This window comes from Condylura cristata, unplaced genomic scaffold (assembly GCF_000260355.1).
Source record: "Condylura cristata isolate star-nosed mole 26May11 unplaced genomic scaffold, ConCri1.0 scaffold00018, whole genome shotgun sequence".
NCBI classification, from domain to species: Eukaryota; Metazoa; Chordata; class Mammalia; order Eulipotyphla; family Talpidae; genus Condylura; species Condylura cristata.
In genome coordinates, this window is record NW_004567119.1 from 41,200,643 (window position 1) to 41,207,826 (window position 7,184).

The window sequence follows — 7,184 nt, forward strand, 5'->3', positions numbered from 1 at the left end:
ACCGGCCGACCCTGGCGGCAGCATCGGGAGAGAAGTCTCCATCCCGGCGAAACGAAATCCAACTTTCCCTGACGCATCTTGCCGGATCAAAGAGGGGTGTTCCCACCTCTTACGGCTTCCTCCCTGGGGTATCTCCACCTCACCAGTGTACACTCAGTACCTGTTCTCTTTGGGATGTTTTTGTACAGGGAGGTGTGACCGCCCCCATAAAGGAACCGACACCCCTGGGTTTTCCCTCTTCTCAGTGGAAACTGTGACCGTTGGTTCCTTCCTGCCCTTTTTCCTCCCGGAAAGTCGCCCATGGGGCACTGGAGCATGACTCCAGGTCCCCGGGTGGGGTTCAGAGCAGCGATGTGCCTGGGGAGAGGAGAACCCAGTGCTCGGTGGAGATTTTGGTTGTGTGCACTGCTGCACGCCCCCCAACCCCAAAAAACCAACCGAACAAGAAGGAACCGGAAGAACCAAAAAAGCAAAAACAACCCCTCAACAATCCAAAACAATCCAAGTCAACCTTTGGGACATTTGTATCAAGGACCTGCAGTCTCTCTGGACCTAACAGAGGAAATATTAGTGTCTTATCACCCCAATTTGACTGCAAACACTGGGTCTCTCTGCCAATAGGCATAAGAAACTGCTAGACCAGGAAGAGTGGACTACAATTAAAAGGATCCTTTTATGGATGGGGCAAATGGTCGGATGAGGAATTCAAGCTGATGTCATTTCAATATAAGGCAGGAGACAATTCCTGCCCAACTCTATTCAATGGTTCTTCAATCCCCTTTGTCACAGCTCAGCCATTTATATATAAGATCCCAATCTTCCTTCTCTTTCCTTTTCACTCTCCTTTTTATTGGTTTACAACATTGTATATTATTTAGAGGTATAAGTAGGCGATCATCCTCTACCCCTTCGAAGCATATGTTATTACTCCATCTTCCATTTTTTATCACCCCCAATCCTGTAGGTGTTCTTTTAGTTCTAAATATACCAGATGTGTAAGGTCACATGATATAACCACCACTCATAAAACAACCACTTAATTCAAGGATAGAGGATTGTTAGCATCCAGAGACCCTCCACCTATGTCCCAGTCACATTTCCTCTATTGGGTTCAGGGAGGCTGCAGGCCCTTGATACAAATGTCCCAAAGCTGAACTGGAATGATCCCGAATGCTGAAGGGGTGGTGCCTGTTGTATGTGTGGGTCATCCTGGTCCATACTGCTCAGGTAGCTGTGTGAGGGTAGGAGGCGTGCAGCAGTGCACACAACCAAAATCTCCACCGAGCACTGAGTTCTCCTCTCCTCAGGCACATCGCTGCTCTGAACCCCACCCAGGGACCTGGAGTCATGCTCCAGTGCTCCCATGGGTGACTTACTCTTTCCCTAAAGGTTACCTCTAACAACATAGATTAGTTTTGTGTGCTTTTGGATTTTATATAAAAGAAACCATTCAGTAGGTATTATTTGCACCTGTCTTCGCTCACTCAAATTATGTTTGTGAAACAGGTCCATAATATGTGGTAGTAATAGTTCGTTCCTTTTCATTGCTGTATAGTAGTCCATTAAATAAATATACCACAATTTATTTATCTATTATTCTGTTGATGGATATTGATAATTGTTTCCAGTTTGGGGTTACTCAAGTAATGTATAATATTTTTGTTTCTATCATTTAATACATTAATGTTCATATTTCTGTTGGATATACCTAGTAACAGAAATACTGAGTTAGAGGAGGCATGTGTTTAGTGTTAGTAAATGCCATGAAGTTAATTTTCAACTACACTCTCGCCATCAGTGTCTTTGGATGCTCCATATCCTCATCAATACTTGTTCTCGTCAATATGAGTGATTAAAAATTTTAGCCATCCTGCTGGGTGTGTAGAGGTATCTCATTGTGTTTTGAATTTGAGGTTAACTAATGAGGTTAAGCAAATATATTTATTTGTCACTGGGATATTTGTTCAAATATTTTGTCCTTTTTCTATTGGACTTTCTGTCTTATGGGTTTGTAAGAATTCTCTATATATTTTAAATAAGAAGTTGTTTATAGTATTCCAAATATTTTTATGAGTATATAAATAGGAAGCATCCTGGTTTGAGGGGGCTTCTGAAACTCAGACTCAAAACTATAAACTCTATGTCTATTTTGATCATTAATCTATTCTAAGCTCCTGGCACCCAGTAGGTACTCAGTAAACATATTGAATGAATGATGGATAAGATGGATGAGATTTATCCAGATAATTTGCCATGTGTTGTGTTAATTTCTAGGATCAAACACCAAGAACAGCCGGAGGGAGTAAGCTTCCTTCCAGTCTAGCCAGCTGTGACCTTGGAAAGAGGAAGACACCCAGCCCTTCCCTACCGAAAGAGCAGAAATAACTATAATTTGTGAAGAGACAAGAACACATATAGGGGGTAGAGGTCACCGATGAAAAGATAGAACCAGTAGCAGGTAGCAAGCCAGCTACATGCTTCAGAAGGGGAGACTCACCTGGGGGTGGTGGAGGTAGAGGTGTCAAGGAGACAGTGAGAGTCTCTGAGCATCACAGTAGACCTTTGTATGACAAGCACCTCTGGAGGTCTTTGTAGGTCTCTCTACTTCATGATGTGCCCACTTCAAAGCTTGTTAGCTGCTCTTGATCTTTCACCTTAGGAATTAGCCCAGAATACAACAAACTTCCTGGAGAACCTTTACATTTACTTTCCTTTCTGAAGACGTTCACTTGAGACTTTTGTTGTTCCTCTAAGAAGAGGAATTCCTATTCCTCTCTTAGATCTGCTTTTAACTTCCTATGGCCTATACTATTCATTCTGAAGATGGAAGACCACTGGGGTCACTGCCAGCCCCCCCATGTTCTAGGAAGACTGTTGGATGCTACTGCTCTTTTCTGTAACTTTTTTCCCCCTCACAATTGTCCGCTCCTTCCCTGACATGATAGCAGGTGAGGCCAGAAGTTTTTTGAATCTTATTACCTTAGGTGAACATTCTCTGTGATAGCATCCTCACAGACTCACAGCACACCTCCCCCAGATCCTCCAGAAGGAAATAATCTGGGCCTTCCCTCCTGGCACAACAGGTTAAATCACAACACTATGAAGCTAGCTGCAGCTGTTTCAGCACAAGTTTGATCCCTGGCCAGGGAGCTGACCCACCTGGCGCAGACCTCTCCTCTCCCGTCCACTTCTCCCCTCAGCAGTGTACTTCATCAATCTGCCTGGTCTGCTTCCTACTCTGTCTCTGGTGAATCTGCTCCCTTCTCCGCACCTCTGGCCTATACCCCAGTTCTGTATGCATAAATAAATAAAAATAAATCTTAAAAAAGAAGAAGGATATAATTCAGAATTTTCTAGATAGTTCTAGAATTTTCTATAAAATATAACTTGGGTAGTTCTGCTGGAAGAAAGCTAGATGACAAGTCATGTTATGGAAGGCACTTGTATGTAGCAAGCATGTTTTTACTTAGCATGTGAGACCTTTGGTGGGGGTGAAGGATTCTGGGGGGGTGCATTTCACACTGCCAGGGACACAGCAATGGAGGAGATGGGATACCTGGATATTCATTCTAAAACATCATAAAATTCCAGAGCCCTATAAATCCTAGATCCTTTACCAGTGGGATAAAGTCACAAGATCAGTCTGCTATGACTGGAAACTTTTTTGTCTTTTGTTTCTGCTGGGGAAGGGTGCCCCCCTCCCATTTTTTCCCCTTGTGTCACCCCTCCCTGCTATCTCCCTCTCAGAGGTCAACTTCTTTCCTGCTGCCCAGAGCTGAGGTGATATCCCCTTCCGGCTGTATTCAGCTCCAGGAGGATGTGGCCACAGGGACGGGATGGGGAAGAGTGGCCATCTGTGCTCAGCCTGCTTGTTCTCACCGTCCCTTTTGCTTCTGACTGAGCTCCCTTTCCCTGAGACTAAGATGCTACCCCCTCACCCCCGTGATGGCTTTAGGCTACATGGCTTCAGGTATTTTGAAGCATGTAGTTTTGAAATTACTGAGGTGGGATAGGTGGGATGCCTTAGCAGTGAGCAAAACTGTCTGGCGAACTCTATGAAGGGAGACGTCATCTCTACTTTGGAGTAGAATGCGCCATAGTTTTGTAACCCAGGCATGGCCACATATTAGGTATGTGACTTAGGCAAGCTCCTTAATGTCTCTGAACCACACTTATAAAGTAAAGTATTCCCTTTCACAGAAGTGCTGTGAGGATCAGTGATAATACAGCATTTGGAACATTTCCTGTACAAGGTAATGATGGTATGATTTCACCAAAGAGAAAGAAACATAAACAAGGATTAGGCCTTTGAAAGGAGCAGCTCAGTCTCCCTCTGCAGTGCACACCGGACTCCAGAATCCTTGGCCAGTAAGGGCGTCCCAAACTGTGAGGGATTAGAGCTGGACCATCTTTCCTGGACTGATGCAGGTCGGGAACAGCTCTGGGGTGGCATCCTGCCTTGGGTCGTCAGGCAAAAGGAGTGAGCTTTATCTTTCCAGAGTCAGGGTGCAAGAAGATGAGATATTACAAACCAGATTATCTAGTTTGAAACTTCCCTCTCTGTATACTGCCTGCTGATTACCTTCTAGCCCAGAGTTTCTTAAGCTGGCTGGCCACAGGAATCACATGAGGGCCCATCTTTTAAAATATAGACTTACAGATCTGGGCCTCCCTGGTGGTGCAAGGGTAAGTCTTAGCACAAGAAGCTATTGACATGAGTTTGATCCCCAGCCAGGGAACTGATCCATACGGAGCAGCAGACCTCTCCTGTCTCACCCACTGCTCCCCTTAGCAGTGTGTTTCAGTTGATCTACCTGTTCTGCTCCCCACTCTGTCTTTGGTGAGTCCCCTCACCCCTCTGTATCCCCATACCTCTGGCCTACACTTCAGTTCTTGTATGCTTAAATAAATAAAATAAATACTTAAAAATATAAATAAATGAAATACAGATTTACAGACTTAGGAAGCCCACTTTTTTTTTTTTTTAAAGCGTTATTTACTTATGCATACAGAGCTGGGGTATAGGCCAGAGGTGCAGGGGCACTGAGAGGATTCACCAGAGACAGAGCGGGGAGCAGAACAGGCCCACTGACCCTGCTGAGGGGAGCAGTGGGCGGGTCAGGAGAGGTCTGCAGCTCCGAGTGGCTCACCTCTGGGGCAGGGATCGAACTCATGCTGAGGTGTCTTTAGCTTCTTAGTGCTGTGCTTAAACCACTGTACCACCAAGGAGGACCCAGCCCACCCTTTTAATTAGCAACCCAGATGACTTCCAAAATTTTTACAGTTTAGGACCAGTGTCCCAACTTGGTAGTTCTCAACCAAAATGGCATATTAAAATCACCTAGGGAACTTTAACAAACAAAAGGTGCCTTTTTCATAGGAGGGAACACTGAATTTTGTCCTGGAAGGTTTTCTGGAAGTCTTCCAAGATGTGAAAATGCTTCAATGGACTCTTATGTGAATTTATAGTGTGGCTATATTAGCTCATTTAATACTAATAATGACCCTATAGAATAAGCTGCTGCAATCTAACAGATCAAAATCATTGAGTGCTTTGGAGAAATGTAGGTGGATGAAAAAATTCTTTAGGTTACTCCTCTCCTCTGTATCTTTTAGGCTAGTTCTTTTGGAGTTAACTACTTCCACTGCAGGTGATGAAAAGTGATGAAACCCACTGCAATATGGGCATTTAATGAGCATGTGTTTTTCTCCACTTCAACTCAGTATTGCGACTTTTAGTTCTTGTTTATTTTCCAGTCCTCACAGTCTGTAGAAGTTATCTGAGCCAGGCTTATGCTTTCTAGGAGTGAAATACACCAGGTTTGGCTTCTCCAGGAGCACTTAATTATTGAATGGACTTAAAACTAAGAGGCCTTGCAAATGCATTTTTTCAGACAACTTACAGAAGACACATTTTTCTTAAAACTATGCTTGTGCTCCATATAAATCAGGGTCAAAAGAAATGAGGAGGTCAAGGTGACATCTGTCCCACTTCACCATCCTGGTGTCCTGTGAGAATCAGCATTCAGCTACAGTTGTTTTGTTTTGTTTTTCAGGTTTATTTATTTATGTATACAAGACCCGGGTTATAGGCCAGAGGTGCAGGGGATGAGAGAGAGACAGAGTGGGGAGCAGAACAGGCTGAAATACACTGCTGAGGGGAGCAGCGAGTAAGACAGGGGAAGTTTGCTGTGGGTCAGCTCCCTAGCTGGGGACCAAACTCGAGCTGCAATGGCTGTGGATAGCTCCATAATGCTGAGAATTAACCCCTTATGCCACCAGGGCAGGCCCCATAGTTTTACCTTTTCCAGAATAGAACACAGAATCATAGAATCATATAGCCTGTTCATATTGACTACTTTCACTTAATAACATGCACCTAACATTTCCTTATGTCTTTTTATGACTTGATAGGTCATTTCTTTTTAGCATTGAATAATATCCCATTGTCTTGGAAAAACCAAAGTTTATCCACTCACTTCCTGAAGGATGTGTTTTTGCTTCTTTGGTCGGGCCTGAATCAAGAATAATGACCTGAGTCTGCCTTAGAAGTCACTGTACTACCTTTCTCAGGCCAAGATGTCAGCTGTCTAATGCTTAATGGAATATTTCTGTTCCTTCTAAGGATGTTGATAACATCAGTCAGTGCTTGATGAGTACAATGTCAAGTTGTTTCAAATTGATAAGGCAGAAGAGAGCAACTCTTTTAGAAATGCACCAATATCTTGTGATCGACTAGCTGCCTCCTTCCTGGACCTGAGAATGAAGAAACTCCTCTAGACCCTATATTCCTTTCTTTCCTATTTAACAGTTCTTCACTTGTCACTCTAAGAGATGGTTTCTTTAGGGAATTAACTGCTGTTCTCCAGTGGTGGTGACACATGTTAATAAAGAGCTTCCTTTATGGAAACAACATCCTGGCTCAGAGCCTGGCTTTCTTCCCCCCAATCCCCAAAGATTTATTTACTTATGCATACAAGAACTGGGGCACAGGCCAGAGGCACTGGGGTTGAGAGGATCCATCAGGTACAGAGTGGGGAGGAGAACAGGTGAATCGATTGAAATCCACTGCTGAGGGGAGCAGCGGGTGCGACAGGAGAGGTCTGCTGCAGCAATTGGGTCACCAGCCTGCTGGGGATAGCCCCACAGTACCTCGCCTCAACCTCTCGAACCACCAGGGAAGA